Source organism: Ailuropoda melanoleuca, chromosome X, assembly GCF_002007445.2.
Source record: "Ailuropoda melanoleuca isolate Jingjing chromosome X, ASM200744v2, whole genome shotgun sequence".
NCBI classification, from domain to species: domain Eukaryota; kingdom Metazoa; phylum Chordata; class Mammalia; order Carnivora; family Ursidae; genus Ailuropoda; species Ailuropoda melanoleuca.
In genome coordinates this window covers 54,285,828-54,305,702 of record NC_048238.1, presented here as the reverse complement: position 1 = coordinate 54,305,702, position 19,875 = coordinate 54,285,828, and the positions used below count along the sequence as shown (strand labels likewise).

Sequence of the window (19,875 nt, the reverse complement as noted above, 5' to 3'; positions counted from 1 at the left end):
GTCAGAGGGTCCTGTAAGTCTCTTTCCGTGTTCCTACCTCATCTGCATTTATATATGCATATGTATTTATCACCATATGGTTAACCAACAGAAATATTGTATACCCTGTCCTATGCTAGGTTATCCTGAAGTGAGGGGTAGAAATGATGTGGTCCTATATAACCTCATTCCTGTGATGTATTGCCGAGGAGCTTATAATAAGCACACTTGAAATACCTTTAGGAAATGATAATCAAGTGCTGCATTGTGTGAATTATAAATTACAGAGTTTTAAAAAGGGAGCCCACTAGGGTTTGAAGTTAGTTGGATAAACTTGGTGGGTTTACTTTTTCTCTTTGGTCCAGGGTATGATTAATATTGCAGCCATATGTGTAGTCCGGTTGGTTTATTTTAATGTAATTTGGTTTTTACTTCTTTTAGAAGTATGAAAAGTGATTAAAGAGATAAGGCCTAGCTGTTGTTTGTGTTTGGCTATATGCCAAGGCTGGGAAATTGTTCATTGTTAAATCTCATCATAAGCTTGAGCTTTTCAAGGTTCAGGGATTGGGGATCTAAATATGATATGTTGGCATTTTGTACCTTTTTATTCTATCTCTGCCACGGAACATGAAAGTAGTGATGCCTTTTTAGTTTGAGATATTTGTGGAACCTGTTTGGCAAGAAGGCAATGGAGAAGTGTAAGTTTTATAAGGAAACTATGACATTGCCCACTTTATGAAGATAATTGTGCCCTTTCCCCTTCACCTTTTTCAGCAGATACATTGGTAAGCCAAAAAGCTTAGTCTCCCTGATGTAAAACAAACACAGAGGTCCAGCTGAAAAATATATTAATATCAAATTTGAGACTTTTTTTTGTGCCCATCCATGCATCCTGGCAGGAGCAAGAAGAACCATGTTGAGTGGGCATCGCTTACTGCCCATTTTAATTCACATCCATATTTCCTCATGGCTCGTTTCCCACTAATGCCTGAAGACATCCCCCAGTCTAACTGATTGGGGGTAGTATATAAATGGTCCTGAGCCTTCTTGGAAATGTGGTCTATGCCGTTGTTTCTCAAACTTAAGTAATTTGTCGGGATAAAATGCCTTTTAAAGGAACAAAATTTTTTGAGATCCTAAAGAATATGTTTTGAGGAACACTGCCTTAAAGTTATTTGAAATGTAAACATGTTTTCCAGTTCTAAGATATCTTTATTAAAGATATACAATGTCTTATATAATTTATGTAGGATTTAAGGATCCATGAAGATATATCCACAAACCCCCAGGGTTCTTATCACCCCAATTTGAGAAACACTGGTCTATGTTTATGAGATCTTTTATTGTTACTAATCAAATTATTCTGTATTAATATACAAGTATAACTTTATTGAAATTTGTTTTAAAGGGATGAATTCTGAGCTGGTTCTGTACCCCCAGTCAAGAGGAAGGATGGATCAACTTTAAGTGGATTGAAGCCGGCATTAGACAACATCCAAAGGTGAATCTTGGAGTTGTATTTCAATTAATTGCTTGAAATAAAGTCTCTAGAATTTGTAAAATGGGATACCCTGGAAATGTGGGCATCTTCAAAATTGAGATAATCCTTGTGTTAACTCAGCAAAGTTTATTGGGTCACACACTGGAATAAATAACGAAACCGAAGACATGATTCTTGTTAAGGAAGATGCCAAAATGAACAAATCATTATGGTGTTGGGCAATTTGATGTGTACCATAAAAAATATTGGGAAGTTCTGTGGGGCACAGAGGAAGAAGAGTGGTGGAAACATACTTACTAAGCAAAGTGATTGCAAGGGGGAAATGAAAAGTGTGACTAGGGAGCACCTTGGTCAGTTTACTCGGGATATGTAAGGTGAGGGTTTACAGACAGTACGCCAGTATTTCTTACTTTTTGTAAGTGCATTTTAATGAAGCACATGTTTTATAGAGTGAATCACTTTTTAAAAAAGATTTACTTATTCCAGAGAGAAAGGGGGGGCGGAGAGAGAGAATTGAGGAGGGAGGGGCCAAGGGAGAAGGAGAGAGAAACTCAAGCCGACTCCACTCTGAGCATAGAGTGTGGGGCCCTATCCCACCACCATGAGATCACCACCTGAGCCGAAACCAAGAGTCAGATGCTTAACCTGACTGTGCCACCCAGGCACCCCTAGAATGAATCACTGTTTTTTTCATGGGTTTGGGGGCAGAAGGAATGAGATGCTGGCAAAATTAGGAAAAAGTTCTGAACTGGCAATAAGAACACCTAGCCTTTGGTTCTGACTCTAACCTTGGGTCAAATCACCATCCATCTGAACTTCAGTGTCTAGGAATGGCTGATGGATTAAGACAGAGACTTGAATTGAATATCTCAATCCCCGAAAATGACATTTTGTCATTTGGAAAATTGAAGGTACTTAAGTTTTGTTTTTTGTTTTGTTTCGTTTTGTTTTTGTTTTTTTGGCATTTCTGTAAGTGGTTATTGTGTGTTCATTTCTGACTTCCTTATAGAACCTTGATAACACAGGATTGGAGGAAGTTTTCTGACCCTGGTTTTGTGCATCTTTTCCCATATCCCCCTTTAGTTTTTCTACCTATTTTTCTGTAACTTATCTATACATTTCTCTAACCACCTCCCTAAATTGTGGAAAATCATAAAACCTAGGGCTGCTATGATTAAGCATTCATAAATTTTCAGGCTATCTGGGCCCTGGTTAGCAAATGTATACCTGCATGGGAGTTTTTGACTTAAGTGAAGAATTTTAAAAGTTGATCTGTGGTGGCTCCTAAAATATTCTTATTTGTGAAAGCATCCTGGGAGAATTTATTACCAGCTTAAAGAAAGAAGAAAACTGATACCTGAACTGAGCTCACTGGTCCCCCAAACCTTATAAGTTTGGATGGTGAAGACTACTGATTTGTGTGATTAAACAGAGCTAATGCCTTTTTCTGTGTGAAGTCTTACAGATTGGATTGGATGAAAACTTGATTTTCTCACTACCATAGTTTTGGCTATAGACAAATAGCGGTCAACACTTGTATCCCTCAAAATCCAACTCAGGTTGGATCTCAAGTATTTGTTTGAGACTTAGCTGATCCACTGAATTTAACAAGTTAAACTTAAATGGCCGTGCACAGTTATATATCGTTGTATTGATGGCATTGAGTTGGCTATTTTTATTGGCGATTTAGGCTTTCCTTGATCTTCCTTGACCTCTCCAAATTAGAGCACTGAGCCATGGAATGTCAGGCTCCTTGTGCACCCTGTACAAATGAGTTTTATGAAGAGCTCTTTCCTTTACTATTTTGATGACTAAATTGGAAATGAGCTTTTGATTTCTTCATGTTAGGGTGAGAGATTGATGCAAAATTTAAATTTTATCCATGCTAGATTTCTTAGATGATGGGTAGACTTAAAGAATTATTTTGTTTGACCAACTAGAATGCTATTCTTCTAGTTTCCACAGAAATATTAGAAGCTATGCAGCAGACCCAGTACCTTCTTATGCATAAAATATGTAATTGAATGCTTGTAACAGTTTCAAAATAGGGATATGGCTGGAAGATCAGTGTACATTACTGGGTTTCATTATGAAGTGTCTAGGTTACCTTATCCATAGCTCTGAAAACCTTTGGCATACTGTATTTTTACGTTACTGGGTCTCATAAAATATCTAGGTTGCTTTAATCCATAGCTTTGAAAACTTTTGGCATACTATAGTGTGCTTGCCATTTTATAATGTAATTGGTATGCAGTTTCTTATGATCATTAGAGTTTTCTAGCCTTACATGTCTCCCTTGACTGAAAACTGCAATAACTACTGCCTTCATTTTATATAATGGATTGAGTAGGTCCTTTCATATGATCTGTTGATGAACAAGAACAAGAGTTTAAGTTGCTAATTTTAATAGCTTTTTGTTATTAATGGATTCATGATATTTGGGCCTCATATATTTCAACTTTAAAACTGACTATAACTAAATCCCTGTAAACCGAAAAGAAAAGGTAGGTCTTTAGGCCCTATTTGCCAAAAGTGATCGTACCTACTGTAGTAAAATCTGGAAAACAGAATTACCAGTTCTCAGGTTCCATTTTGCTTGCTTTAAAAAAAACCCTGCAATTTGTAAGCCTTCAGCATCTAGTTGGCAAATTTAAAAGAAAAAAATCTTTCTTATTTTAGAGTATTACAGAATGGTTTTGAAAATAGTACAGAGAGAGTTCCTGTATACCCCATACCCATTTTACCTTATTATTAACATTTTATAGTACTATGATACATTTGTCACAATTAGTGAACCAACACTGATACATTCTTAATAACTAAAGTCCATACTTTATTTACATTTCCTCAGTTTTTCTCTAATGCTCTTCTTATGTTCCAGGACCCCATCCAAGATACCACCTTGTGTCTAGTAGTCATGTCTTCCTTAGGCTCTTCCTAGTTATGATAGTTTCTCAGACTTTCCTTGTTTTTGATGTCCTTGACAATTTTGAGGACTAATGGTCAAGTATTCCATAGAATGTCCCTCCATTGGGATTTGTCTGATGTTCTTCTCATGACTAGACCGTGCTTGAGTTTTTGGGAAGAAGACCATAGCTGTACACTGCCATTCTTTCTCGAGTACATACTGTCAACGTGACATATCACTTATGATGCTGACTGTTATCACTTGGCTAAGGTACTGTTTGCCAAGTTTCTCCACATAACATTTAAAATTATTTTTTTCCCAGGGCGCCTTGGTGGCGTAGTCGTTAAGTGTCTGCCTTTGGCTCAGGGCGTGATCCTGGGGTCCTGGGATCGAGCCCCACATCAAGCTCCTCCGCTGTGAGCCTGCTTCTTCCTTCCCCACTCCCCCTGCTTGTGTTCCCTCTCTCACTAGCTGTCTCTCTCTGTCAAATAAATAAATAAAATATTTAAAAAAATTATTTTTTTCCATTCCCATACTGTATTCGAAGGAAAGCTACTATGTACTTAAAGAATGGGGAGTTATTGGGGTGCCTGGGTGGCTCAGTCATTAAGTGTCTGCCTTTGGCTCAGGGTGTGATCCCAGAGTCCTGGCATCCAGCCCCACATCGGGCTCCCTGCTCCGCTGGGAGCCTGCTTCTTTCCCTCGCACTCCCCCTGCTTGTGTTCCCTCTCTTGCTGTCTGTCTCTCTCTCTATGTCAAATAAATAAATAAAATCTTTAAAAAAAAGAATGGGGAGTTATGTTCCACCTTTTTGATGGTTGAGTGTCTACATAAGAATATATTACTACTTATTTTTGTTCAGGTTGTTCTAACTTTGTCCTTTGGGAGTTCTTTCAGTTAGCTCATTGGACATAACCCCATCCTTGTGGGTTTCTGTTTTTTGTTTGAGCACTTTCTTACTTTCTGGCACTACCAGGATGCTCTAGGCTCATTTTTATGTTTCTTATCCTAGTCCTAGGATCTACCATTTCTTCGAGGAGTCCTGATTCTTTCTATTGGAGAACAGTATTAGAAATCAAGATGTGGGTGTTCGGTGTGCTCATTGCTACTGGGGTGTCATTGCTGCAGCACCTTCTGAGTTTATCAGAATGAGGAGATATACACATGCATATTGACTCACATGCATGTATTTATTAATATTTGTATATGTAATAATCTATATCTATTTTAAGCTAAACATGGATTTGTACAGATGTTTCCAACTCTGATCTGTTACCCGTGAATCATTATAGTCTCCTCTGCTTATCTGTTACTTCCCACTCCCAACAACCTGGCTTGGTTGGGAGATTTTTTTATGTTCATGTTAGGGTAGGTGAGAACATTGACAGTTGTCTCTATGGTTGAGTTTAGGGAGAGTTTAGCTATAGGTTGATTAAAAGTTCCTGAAACTAAAAATGACTAGAAGTTCCTGAAACTAAAAACTAAAAATGCCAAATGTTTCTCTTAGTTTTGAAACTTATCAGAAACAAGCCTTTGTTAAGAACTAGGATCTATCCCAATTTCCACATTTTGCACCTCATTGTCAGATTAAATTACTCTGATACAGTTAGGTAGTCTGTTCCTTGGTTACGCATTTATCTTCTCAGTTTTTTTTTTCTTTCTGATAGTTACAGTACCTTGAGAACACTGGTGGTGGGGGGCAGAAGGAGAAAGACCTGTTCCTATGTGAGGTGGGGAAAATCCATTTAGTGATCTCCAGCTAGTTGTCCAAAGTACCTATATAAGACTCAAAGAGTAGATTTATTTCTTGGCAATATGTAATCCAAATGTGATTGTTAACATTTTAATTTTATTTGATTTTACTCAGGCTAATGTATGCTAATTTTAAAGTGTTCTGATTAATGTCGCAAGTATTGCATATAGAGTGGTAACAAAATACTATAAATTTGTGTTGGGCATAATTTTAATATTTTATTTCAAATATTTGAGAAACTTTCTGAAGTCTGTGTAACAAGTTTGACAGTAGGGAGCTGTCATCTCATATTTTTCCTTTTTGCCCTCCAAAATTTATTATGAACATCTTCAGAAAAGATGAAAAATGTGTTCGGTGAACACCAGCATGCTCACCTCTTAGATTCTACAATTACCATTTTGCCTTAATTTGATTAAACTTTTTTTTGTAATTTTGATTAAACTTTTCCTTAAAAAAATTCTTATGTCCCTTTGAGTTCATGGAAATAATTTTTAAGCCAAGGGTACGAACAAAATAAAAATAAAGCCTTTCTGCTTACATCTACAATAAAACTGTAAAACACAGCAAATGTACAGAATCATAGTAAATAAATGGCTACTAAAATGGGTAAATGGTACTATTATCATATTGCTTCTTTGCAGCATGGCATGTCTCCTCTCTCATGTGCTTTGTTAATGCCCTTACCCAAATTACTTTTTTCAAGCTGCTGCAAGATCTTGTTATAGCACATACCAATGCTATTTTTTTTTCATTTGGTACAAACCGCATTTATATATTGTTTTCCTCTGTTCTTTGAGCTCCAGGCAACAAAAGTCGTACCACCTGCCGCCAATCTGGCACTGGAATTCTCCATTATAAGGTAGTCCTCTAGATGATCTAGACTGGTTTTTATGGTGAAATATAAATATGGTAAAAAATTTTATAGAAACTTCCTATACCCCTGAGTGTCCTTGCCCATATCCCAGAGGCAAAAAACCTGAATTGAGAGACAGCGTGCGTTTAAGTACCACTTGGCCACCTACTTACTAATTGTATAATGTTGATGGAGTCTCATCTTCAGGGCTTCCAGTTTCCTTATGTAGAGAATGAAAATGTCTGATTACATGATCATTAATACCCTTTTTTTTTTTTTTAGCTGTGATGCTTCTGTGACTTGGCTAGTGTTGGAGTACTTGAACCAGCTGGCCAGTTATGCCACTTGGTTTTTATGACTAAAGTATGTTGACATTTTGTTGAACTATGAGATGACAGATCAGGAGTCTCAAAATTCTTGTCAGTGAATATGGAACCCTTATGTATGGTTCTGTACCAGTTCCAAAATGTGACTGCTTTCTCTGGCCTTAGATTCCTTTTAAGGGAAAGGGAATCTTCTTGAATATTTCATCACTATAGCAACACACAAAACTAGAAGGCTTTGATCTAAAGCAGCCATACTCAGTAAATATGGTTCAGAGTGGCTCAAAGATCTGGGGAGATTGGAATAGTCATTTTCTTTTAGGTATCTTTTTTTTTTTTTTAAAGATTTTATTTATTTATTTGACAGAGATAGAGACAGCCAGCGAGAGAGGGAACACAAGCAGGGGGAGTGGGAGAGGAAGAAGCAGGCTCCCAGCAGAGGAGCCTGATGTGGGGCTCGATCCCACAACGCCAGGATCACGCCCTGAGCCGAAGGCAGACGCTTAACCGCTGTGCCACCCAGGCGCCCCTCTTTTAGGTATCTTAACTAGGGTGTGTATAAATGAATTTGTACTTCAATCCATTAATTTAAAAATTCTTTGGGTAAATTTGCTTGTACATGGAGTGTCCGTTTACTGTCATTAATGGGGTTTCAGGAAGGGGCAGAATAAATATGTATAAATATGTGTGAACTGCCATATTTAACTTGGAAGCCCATATTTGGGGATAAAGTATCTAATCTTAAATTAGATAGCGGTGGTGAAGGATGTTGTTAAGAGATTTTGAAGCCTGTTCTACTCATATTGAGAACATCATAGGACACGGTTTGGTTTCACTGGACATCTTGTCTAGAGAGTAGAGTTGAATAGGTGATCTTTCATATACTACTGTTAGAACTTGTTTGATATTGATATAAAGGTCCTTATAATATGGGAATTCCTGATTAGGAATCTGTAAACCATACCTGGTGCTTTCCATACTGTACAAAGTGCTTTCAGGATTGTAACCCTGGCTTAGACCTGCTTCAGTAAGCCGCTGTCCTATGGTAAAGTTGACTAGCAAATTAGTAAAAAAGGTCAAGGCAGTTGTAATTTAAGGTAGTAGTAGTAATTGGTCTGCTACCTTGCATCTTGTATTTTCCGCAAAAGGATGACCTTTAAGCCACAAATTTGTTTAGCCCTTAAGGTGGGTATTGGTTTGAGCCATATTTTCGTTTCATTTTTCTGTACTTGCCTAATCCTTCTGTGATACTGCCAGTGCTTGCTCTTATAAGACCTTAGGGAGACCAGATAGGCTAAAGAGGAGAGATGGGAGATGCCTATATCTAATTCTTCAGGTTAATGCTTCCTAGTTTTTTGTTGTTGAGGATTTCTCAGCAGTTTTGTTATCCTCCTGAGCCCTGTCTTTCTTCTCAAGGACATTCAGAGTATGTGAAACCTGAGGACTGCAAGTAGCTGTAAGCAGCTTCATATTCAGCATATCTTTCTTTTTGAGAATATGGATAAGCTCCAAATAATCTTTAAAATGATGGCTTTCAGGCCACCTGGAAAAAAAAAAGGTAGTTTGGGGAGCTCATCATTGTGGGAATTCTGTCTTTAACTTTATGGACTTTAACTTCCTGCACCTCTACTTTTTAAAAAAGAACATGAGCCAGTTTTTATCAATTCCTGCAGTAGTGTGTTTTTTTTTGCATATACATATATATTTTAACATTACAGATGAGTTTGGCCTATTATTTCATCTATCCCTCAGAGTTAGGCTCCAGTGAGATCTGTAAGGGCAAGCATATTTGATCCTCATTTCATAAAGAATGAGAGACACGGGACAGTAAGTTACTTCCGTTCACATCTCAAAGATACTTAGCAGGAAAGATTGAACAAACCTATACCTTCTGATAAGCAGCCCTTGAAATTATTTCCACCTTCCTTCGGCAGACTGGTAGTTAAGTGTTGAAGATTCGTTGATGCATAGTACCAACTCAGTATGTGTCATAGCCCTGTTTTGGCAGACCCAATTCTATTGTCACTGTCATTTCCTTGTTTTAAAAAGTTGAGGGTTGAGGCACATGGGTGGCTCAGTTGCTTAAGCCTCCAACTCTTGGTTTTGGTTCAGATCATGATCTCCATTGTGAGAATGATCGAGCCCTGCATTGGGCTCCACACTGTGCATGGAGTTTGCTGAAGATTGTCTCTCTCCTCTCCCTCTGTCCCTTCCCGCCCCCCACCTCCCCGTGTTTGTGCGCTCTCTCTCTCTTAAAAAAAATAAAGTTGAGGGTTTTTTAATTTGAAAAATCATAAATTTGTTGAAAGGTAGAAAAAGAGAGACCCATGGGTCTGCGTAAGCTATTTACTGGTTTCCTAGCTTTCTGTATCTCGTTTTTCCTTTTGCGTAGATTTGTTTAGCTGTTGTAATAACTGGTGTTTTTATATGCCTGTAACCATTTTTTATATGCCTGTAACCATTCTTGATTTCTCTGAATATCCTGAGACTCTGGTGGTGCCCCATTTATATAAGCTGTTCAAGAAATACCATGTGGATTGAATAGAAAACAGTTTTGTTTACCTTGGCAATCCTCCGGCAACTTACTGCTTGACATACAAGTTAAAAAAGGGGAATGCTATAAAACTAGAATGAGAGGCACTCTGATTGAGGTAGATCACTCAGTTCTTAAAATGTGCTTTATAAAAGAAGCCTGAGGCAATGTGAAGAATTCTTTTTTTTAATAATAATTTTTTTATGTTATGTTAGTCATCATACAGTATATCCCAAGTTTTTGATGTAAAGTTCAATGATTCATTACTTGCATATAACACCCAGTGCACCATGCAATACATGAAGAATTCTTAACTCATAGGGTCAGATCACATGGGAGCTTTTCTAAGTAGCTTGATGGCTAACTTGGTTGAGAGAACTGTATTTCTACTATTTTCAAGTCCTTGATTTCTTGAACCCCACTATATTTTATAATGAAAATACCAGGATATTAATAATACACTCTAGAGAAATGCTCATCAGTGGAGACTGAAGAATAAAGCAGAGTATGGGAATTTTGGTAATTATTCAGCTCTAAATTGCTCTTGGAGATGAGGAGAGGTGCAAGGAATGGAGCTGGAATGAAAAGAATTTGCATGTTGCTAGGCTTATAGCTAGGATATAGAGCACTAAATCTTTACCCCTCAATCTTCACCCCTCAATCCATCTGAAGAAAAGGGTAGATACGGTTTAATTTAACTACTAGTTGCTAATTTGGGACAGACTTTCCTAGTGTTCTGCATTTCAGTAACTTATTTTTCTTTGCTCTCTTTTCCAGATCTTCCTCGGAGGAATAGGCTTGTTGCTCTACGGTGTTAGTGACCCGTTCCCTTTGACGATCCCTAGGTGGAGATGGGGCATGAGGATCCTCCAGGGGAAAAGCTCACTACCACTGGGCAACAACCCTAGGCCAGGAGTTCTATCAAGATTCTTCCCTGGGCCCAAGGAGGAAGATGAAGTCTCAAAACAACCACCACCCATCAGAGGTGGGTAAGTTGTCTCTAAAATCATAATTAATAGCTATTAATTTTGACCTTGTTTTATGTTGCACATAACTTTCCACTGAGATTGTTTCCATCATTGTGAACCGTGTCTGCTTTGGTAAAAATAGCTTCCTAACTAACCTGGGAAGTAACTGGGTGTGAAATGGGTGAAAATGATGTGAAGAGAGTAGCAGGCTGCATGAGTTAGGATGTTTAGGGTGGGACTAGTGTGTGGTAGAGACTTACAGCTAAATTGTTCTTTCTTTTAGGAGAACATGGGCAACAACTGCCACATCTGTGACATTGATCATGGGCAGATCATCATTTTGGACCCTCTGGTCCCCAAAGTCAGTCTTGAGGCCTTGTTGGGGAATTTTGACAATCATTTCCATACTTCAAGATGGCTTAGGATGTCTTTGGGATAAAACACAAAACAAGCTGTTTGAGAAGATAAATAGGAGTTGTATCTTTTAATGCTGTCCTTGCTGATTAATGGAACCTGACCAGAAATAGCACAAAGTTTCCATTGTCAGGTAAGATCTAAAGAACCACGACCTTGTATATTCTAGGTTGGTGATAAGAGAAGCTGATTAGGGGGTTGCAGGTTGGGAGATGGAGGTAACCATTCAGTGAGTAGTAAACCCCGATTATACAGATTTTGTAGAGATTATTCAACCAAAAGACTAAGAGTGTGATGGATGGTGTTTCCAGTGACTCACTGAGTGTTATTAGGCAAGACATTTTCCTATGTTTGCCATAGTTTCCTATTCTTTTGAACAAAGAACTTGTATTAGTTTTATCTCTAAGGACTTACAAACTTCAACCTTATACGTTTCTAAGCTTTGTACGGATAGTTTCTATAGCTCATTAATTTGAACCTTCCCATAACTCTTGCACAGTACTCAGTTAATACTTCTACATGGCATTTACATGGTTTTCTCTCATTTTTTATAGCTCCTGATTGTTCCCTTCTTATCTGCCAAATCACTGTCTCCTAAAAGCAGTGCAGAGCACAAGAAAGTGGAACATACATAACAAAGGAAGATCAACATGCCTGGCATGCTAGCATTTTAGAACAGCGGAATGCAGTAAGTTGGTGGTGGTGTAATCCTGTGAGGGTCACATTAGAGCTCATAGCTGTTTGTTGTAGGTTTGTGTGGGATGAGGCCTGATGGTCTAACATGGAGGGAGTACCCAGTGTGAGATCTGAAGATAACCAGTAACCTGTATTACCAGCTGGGTTCACTGAAGCAATTCAAAGATTTTACAGTCTGCATACCAGTTCTGTCCCAGTAATTGAGTCTCACCTTGTCTCTTCTTTATCTTCACTGTATAAATGCTTTGCCACTTGTAGAGGCCTAAATTGTAGAAGCCTAAAACAAAAAGAGTTGTGTGGGTTTTTTGTTTTTGTTTTTGTTTTGCTGAAAGGGTGGCTCTTTCTCACCTTCTCTTGTGAGAGAATCAGTCTGCAGTTAAGATTTAGTGTTAAAGGAAGCCCAGTCCATGAAGCTGCCATTATAGTTGTGAAGGAATTTTTTAAGGAATGGGAAAAAGTAAAGATATAAACTGAGGGGATTAACTAGGTGCTCTGTAAGGGCCCTTAATTATAATATTCATACATCTGTGGCATCTTGTTTGGCTCTTTTGGAAATCCTTGTAAACAGTTGAAGCAGAATATTAAAGAGTACACATTCTGTGTTTAAATCTTCTGCCACCCATTAGGTGTATGGCCTTTGTCAGTCTAGAGTTTTTGGTTAGACTTGTAGGTGATGGTTAAATGAAATCATGTATGTAAGTGTTTAGTGCAGTGTTTGGCCCGTGGTAAGTAAAAGGTAACCCAAGAAGTTTTATAAGCTCATTTGACACAATACAGATGACCACTAATACCATCTAGTGGCAGACAGAATTGGCATGCTTTGGTTCTGTGTAAGAAATTTGTAAGGTAAAAGTTTATTAATAGTTTATTAAGGTAAAAGTCTATGTTGTTGGTGGTTATTGTTACAATAATTATTATTGTTAGTAATATAAATAGTATTGGTACTAATAACTTATTGTAATTATTAATGCACTTTTTGGTTTTCTTTTGTTGTCTTCTTTTTTGTGATGCTTCTCATATGCCTTTTGTGCCCCTTACTGTATCTTGTCTTTACTTCTTACCCTCTTCCTCTGAATATCTGCCTTTGCTTGTCTCTTTCACTCATAAGTGTGTATTTCTTTGCTTGTCTATTTCTTTCTTCAATCTCTTTGGTTGTCTTTCTCTATCTAAAGTGTGTCTTAGCCATCCCATGATTCTCTTGCTAGTTTCTTCTCTGTGTATCTTTGTCTCATTTTGCTTTTTGTTCCTAAGAGTGGTCTGTGCCTTGTCTTATATGTCTTTCTAGTTTTTTCTTCATTCTGTTACTGATTCTCTTTGCTCTCCTAGATCTGGCTCTTCTTTCAGTGTTCTTTCCTTTGTGTCTCTGTGTCACATGCTGTGTGCTTTTTGTTCATTTCTTGTTCTGCCTATACCTCTCTTCTTTTACTGTTGTGTGAACCCCGATTGTTCGTCTTTTCTTCCCCTTCTTGTTGGTTTGACACTTCACTTTTTTCTCATTCTGGATTCCCTTCTGCTTTTTCTACTCAATATCTCACGTTTCTCTTTTCTATGTGTTTTTTTCTGCCTCTGTTGGGCCGTTTTCTCTCTTTTTTTCCTGCTAAGCGTCTCTTTGTTCTTTGTGGTTTTCCATCTCAACATTCACCTCCGTTCTTTGTGATTTTCCATTTTCAGCATTCATCTCTGTTCTCTTGTTTCTTCTCTGCTTTTCCCCTTCTGCTTACCTTTGAGTATTTCAGCTTTTTTATGTGTCTGTGTTGCCTCTCTTTGACTTTCTGCAGTCCTCTCTCCTTGCATATTTTTGTGCATCTGTGTGGTCATGTGTGTGTGTTTGTGACAGAGGGGTTTCTTAAACCCTTCCCAATAGGTACAGAGTGCCAGCTATCAAAATAAGCATTGCAGAGCTGTTCATTATGCCAGGACACCCTGTGAGATGATCCAAGACCTATGATGGACAGAAGGTGGAAGACCCATAATGAATAGAGGGCCCAAAGTAAAAGACAGATGATTTGAGACTTGAGACCTGAAGGCAAACATGGAAAACCTGTGTTTCAAGATAGATGGAATCCTCAGGCTTGAGACCATCAAAGCCGTGACAGCTATGATGTAAAAAGGTGGCCCCTGTTGGATAGAAGACCTGACTGAGTTGGATGGAAAGTTGAAATCTTGAGTTAGATAGAAGTCCAAAGACCCACAGTGGGAGACTGTAGGCACCTAAGATCCAAGGATGGAAGGCCCCAGACACGCATAAAGACCCAGGACTCCTGCCTGCCTAGATGGACGGAAGGCTGAAGAGAGAAAGGTGTCTTAAGACTAAATTAGATGGGAAGCTGGAAGCCCATGACACAGAATCCAGGAAGGATAGAAGCCCCAAGACCAAAGATGAGAACACTAAACCCCAGCTTTTTTCTCTTGCCATCCTCCCTACCCTTGGATATGTTCAGTTCTCCCTTTCCACTTCTTATGTTTTCATTTAAGCCCACTTCTTTTGAGGAGCCCTTTTTGATGTTGCTATTACTTTAAGAAACGTATCTTTAGGTTGACAATATTATGTTTGGGTCAGTCTTAAGCCAATTTTTATCACGGTTTTAATCCATTTATTAAGTGTTTATTTTTTAAATTTCCATTTCTCTTCACCTCCACTCCTTGAGAGACACATATAGGTAACGTTATATATCAGTCCTCCCTTTTCTTTAGAAGCTCTAGCCTGATGAGCAAAGGCAAGCATCAGGCTGTTGGGGGAAAAAAGTGCCAGGCTATCTAGAGAAAATGTGAAGAGATGTTCCAGGCCAATGAGAAGAATTAGACAAGAAATACTCAGATGTACCAGCCTGTTGAGAAGCACCAGCCTGCAACACCTTCTTCTTTGAGCTTGGGTGAGCAGGATTCTTGGGGTTTGGGATTCCTAGTGATGGTTACAATACAATGATTGGGCCTGGGATGGAGTGAGGCCCCAAGGACACAGTTTGAACTCCCTGCTTATAGTAGTGGCCTAATAATTTGGTAGATTGTGACAACACTGCTCCTGTGTTTAATACCCACCTCTAGGCTTAATGGTGAGAAAACTTGGGAATATTTAGCAGGTTTAATCTTTTCCTTGATTTTTTCCCCCTTACCACGTGGGAAGATAATTTAAATAACAGAATATATGTGAAAGCACTGTAAAGCACAGAAAAAACAAGGCATTCTCATTAATGGTATATTGGCAGCCATGCACAGCTAACATTTAAAGTGCACTGTCAGTTGTGAGGAATTATGTAAATTAGGAGTCATCATGCCCTTTCCATAAAGGGTCAGATGGTAATATTTTAGGTTTTGTGGGCCGTGTGGTCTCTGACATACTTTTTTCTTTTACAACCCTTTAAAAAGGAAAAACTATTCTTAGCTTGTGAACCGAGTAAATTTGGTCTGGGGGCCATAGTTATCACCCCTGATGTAAATACCAGGGACTGTGTGCTGAATTATATTATTTCTGTGTACCTGTCCCTGTGCACTAAGGATGCAGTATTTATTTATGATCACATCCAGGTGACTTGAAGAAAAATAAGTGAATGTGCTTTGTAAACTATAAAGCACTTAAAGGTTTATGAGTTTCAGAGTTGATGAATGAATATTGATTACATATTATCTACATTCTGCTGTACTGGACACTGTAGATACAAAGATGAAAAGGAGCCTGAATAAAGTACATTGTCAAAAGTATTTAATACTATGCAGATATTAACAATTGTTTGATAAATGAATAACTCCTACATTGGTGGCTATCGTGTTTCTGCTGCTCTGGTAATTTTAAGTAAAAATACAGTATTCCAGGAAGCAGAGAAGCAAACACATGGAAACTGCTTTGAAACCATAAAATATACTGCAAACACAGGGGATTAAGCTATTGTGAGCACTTAAAATGTGCCGGATACCATACTAGGTGCTACAAATGTCAATGGGAAAAGACGTGTTCTCGTTACGGAATTAAAAATTTCAGATGATGAGGTGCGTATTAAAGTGCCTTATAAACATGTTTATGAATGGATGAATATTAATTGCCTTTTATGGGCCATGTACTGTTTGGGTACTGTGAAATTTAAGATAATGCTCCCATGTAATAAGAGGGAGGATTATGTACTAAACTATTTAGATGTAAGGAATTAGATATTGCTTGTTTTAATCAAGACTTTACTGGTCATGTCAAATTAAATGATCACCAGCATATTTTCCCAGGTGACAGGGAAATGTAATGATTGAGATTGCCCTTGCACCTTCTAAAGTGCTATATAAATATAAGATATTAGCTGTTTTCTGTGTGAATAAAACTTTCTGTGAGGTAGGCATTTTCTCTACAACATTCTCATCGTGTGCTTGACATCCACTATGGTGAAGGTAGTATAAGTAGTTATACAAATTGAGGGTTTAAATACTTGTTGAATGAATGAATATCATCAATTGCTCCCTAGGTAAACTCACTATTATAGGCACTAAAGAGATACACAGACTTATCATTTCATTGTGCTTATAGCTGAGAATAAGGCAATACATGTGTAGTAGTTTGGGAACTCTAAAGCACCATGTAAATGTAACTACTTATTTTCTAATTTGCTGCTGAGTACCAGGCTTATAAAATTATATCACAGTCATCATTATGTTATGAAAAAAGTTGAAAATTTTTTGAGGAAGAATTGTTAACTGTTGAACACTCTGGATATAATATATAAAGGATTAAATATCTGATAAATGTAAAGCTGGATAATAATTGTCTCTTATATGCCAATCTCCTTGCTAGGCATTGGGGATATGAAGATAAACCATCTTTATTGTGTCCTGGGTAGCAGCAGATAATGTATAAAATCAGTTTATAAGTTTTACGTTGCCATACATATAAAAACAATATCTGCTGAGCGAACATTGATTATTTACGCTCTTTTATCCCCAGAGATAGCAAGTGGGGATGCAAAAATTCATTATCAGAAGTCTGTGCAAATTTACAGAGCCTGCTGTTCTATACAGATATAAAGAAATAACTTGGCTTAATGAATGATTACTGGCTACTTTCTATGCGGCTCTGAAGTGTGCATGCCCTAGGATATGAAAATGATTTTATCCTTATGTGGTGTTCATTGGAGGAAATAAGGAAGATCCAGACTAAAAGTTACTTAAGCACTGCAAAGCTCATTTAATAAAAACGTGGGGGAAAATGAAATTCTGCCAGGCAGTATGCTAAATGCTGACCTCTGTGGAAATGTAAAATCTGAATCAGAGGTGTACTTGCTCCCTGGCCTGGCTGAAGAGATGGGAAATATTTTTAAGGAACAAGGTGTTAGAGTTCTCTATCAGTCTTTAAAATGCTGAATGCTGAAGGTGGAGGTGAATTTGATCCACCATGGCCTGGCTTGAGTCATTAAAAGAGTAAAAATAAATGGCTCTTGTTTGCTTTTAGATTCATTTGATAAACAGAACATCTTTTATGTAGAATACATCATTCTAGGTCCTAAGAGAAGTGAAATGGGCCATGTCTAAAGGGCGTTAGAATACAGATTATAGATGAAGATAAGAAAATACCATTGAGTTTTGAGCAAATATTTGAGTGCCCATTCTCTGGAAGAGATTATGCTAGATAAATTTGTTGAGTGGGTCTGGTCCAGAAAACACACATTGACATGCCTTGGAGATTAAAAAAATAGAAAAGGCATGGTTCTTTAAATATTAAATGAAGACATTACTCCTGGTTCTAGAAAGTCCCAGTGTCACTTGCTCATTGACTAATTTGAAGCCTGATACAAGGGCGCTTAGGGCTTGTCCTTTAATTCATTACTTTAATACTCTGTTTTTATTATAGATGAATGATTTAAGATGAGATGAAATAACTGGTTTTAAAAATACTTGCTCATTGTCCTGGCTTAGAGTCAGGAAGCCACTTGAGCAATAGGTTTTTTTTTCTGTTTTCCGTATTTTGTAAAAATTTATAAAAATTTATTTACCCTGAATAAAGTACTGTTCTCAAATGCTGAGAATTAATTTAAAAGTCCTAGACCAAAATGTAATTTAATCTCTCTAGTTTATGGTGGAAACACAAGAACACATTTAATAAGCGTTCTTTTATTAGTTGAAAAAACATTATTGAGCAGCTGTGATATTAAGACACTGAGAACAAATGACCATCTTCTCTTCAGCATGTTTTGTAGAGTGGGAATAAGAGAAGGCTTTCTATTCATTCGTACTAACATTGAAGATGATGTTAAATTGGAACAGATCTGGTGTGAAATGTACTTAGTTTATCTTGGAGATGCAATAAAACAAAAAAATGGAATGAAATTCTACCTTAAATGAAAGTGTCTGTTTCAAGGTATTCTGATAATTGCTAGACAGAAAACAAAAAAGATCATGACTGAAAGAAACTTGCTTTTTTATTAGCTTGGAGACTAGAATATAAGAAGTTACTGTTCATTTCTTGACTTATGCATTCTAAAAGTACACTTTAGTGCCTATTGCATAAGGCTTTTTGCTATGTTCCCAGTTTTTTTGCCCCAGAGACATGGAAAGTGAATGCTTTCCTAGAGAACTTTTAAAACTTTCCTTTTGGCTTGTTTTCTGATTAGGGGCATGGCTTAGTCCCTTGATAATGTTGTGGGTTTTAATTCCTGCTCTGTTTCTTTACCACTCTGGCCACTACAATAAGTAGGGTTTTCTACTGAGCTAGCTCTTTAAGTGTGAGGAAGTTTCCTTAGAGCAGACAATTTATTTTTCCCGGCCCATCTCTCAGGAAAAATGGTTCTGACCACTGCTGGGCAGAAGGAGGGATGACAACTAATTCCCAAACCCCAGTCTCATTGGTACCAGCCTTGGGGAAACACTCTTACTCAAGCCACAGTTGGTTTTGAAACGCATTTATCAGTTTTATCTGCTTTTAATTCTTTATTTTACATTCTGATGAATATACACTGCCTAAAATAGATCTCTTTGAAGAACAATCTTCAGATGGTACATAACGTAATGGGAGAGACATGATTTCTCTTGCAACAGCTTTGCAACTTAACCTTTAGAAATCTCACCATCAAAACATGTTCAAGATCTCTTATAGTGGAATTATGTCAGTGACTAAAAATAGCTAAATTTTACCATGTTTAAATTTTAAAAATAATAGAAATTGGAAGTAATTGGCAAAAACTGGAGGTAAACAATAAAAAAAATCCTCAATCCAGGGCCCAACTGGGCTTTGACCTTTTCTATTTTTAAATCACTCACAGAGGGTGGGATTAGGAGGAAGAGTGAAAGAGAAGGTCAAACCAGTTTCTAAGGGCAGCCTGCTTGTGTTTTGGATTGGTTTTAAGAGCATTACTACCTCCAAATCTAACTAAGGGATTGCTTTTTTAGTTTAATGCAATTCCAATAACTGGTCATTGTTGAGATGAAGACACAGTAGTTTGTCTCAACTCTTTTCTATAAGTTTTTGAGAACAATTTTAGACTAAATGTCAACTAAATACTAACGTTTGGCTTTTAATATGTGGTATCAGCTGGATTCTGTAACACTCCTGTTTTCAGATTGGGGTCGGGGAGTACCTTATTGGAAATTGGAAAGGAGAAAGTAACTAAAAGCCTTCCTTTCACAGTTTCTGGCATCCTAAGACAACTGCTACTGATAAGAATAAGAACATGCTGTCATCTGATTTTTATGGCATAAGTGAAATTGTGAACAAATCCATTCTTAAAGAAAATGGCTTCGTCTTTACCTTTCTACCTAAAGGGGAATCTCTGCCAAATACTTGATAAATGGGAGGATATACTTGGACTTGTGAACTGATGTGAAATGCAGAATTTTTGAGCTTTGAGTGTTTCGAAGATTGAAAAATCCTGCTCAGCATGGATGACCACAAAAACAGTCTTAAAGCCATCTACATGTCACAACTGAGACAATTTGGGGAATGTTGTCTAATGTCAAATAAAATGTACTGTTTTGAAA

At 37.5% G+C, this 19,875-nt stretch overlaps 1 long non-coding RNA gene across 5 annotated transcripts in view; it reads left to right on the top strand.

The window, feature by feature from the left end:
- LOC105234730 overlaps positions 1–19,875 on the top strand; it is a 27,130-nt gene extending 7,255 nt beyond the window's left edge. Inside the window, exons 2-7 of one of the 5 annotated variants that reach the window (XR_853258.3) lie at positions 1,388–1,480; positions 10,628–10,839; positions 11,102–11,365; positions 11,787–11,920; positions 13,037–14,801; positions 19,526–19,875. This is a non-coding gene — a long non-coding RNA (uncharacterized LOC105234730). Of the gene's footprint in view, positions 1–1,387; positions 1,481–7,276; positions 7,358–10,627; positions 10,840–11,101; positions 11,366–11,786; positions 11,921–13,036 lie in introns of all 5 variants that reach the window. The other 4 variants (XR_004622527.1, XR_002141522.2, XR_004622526.1 and 1 more) reach the window with 4 other exon arrangements.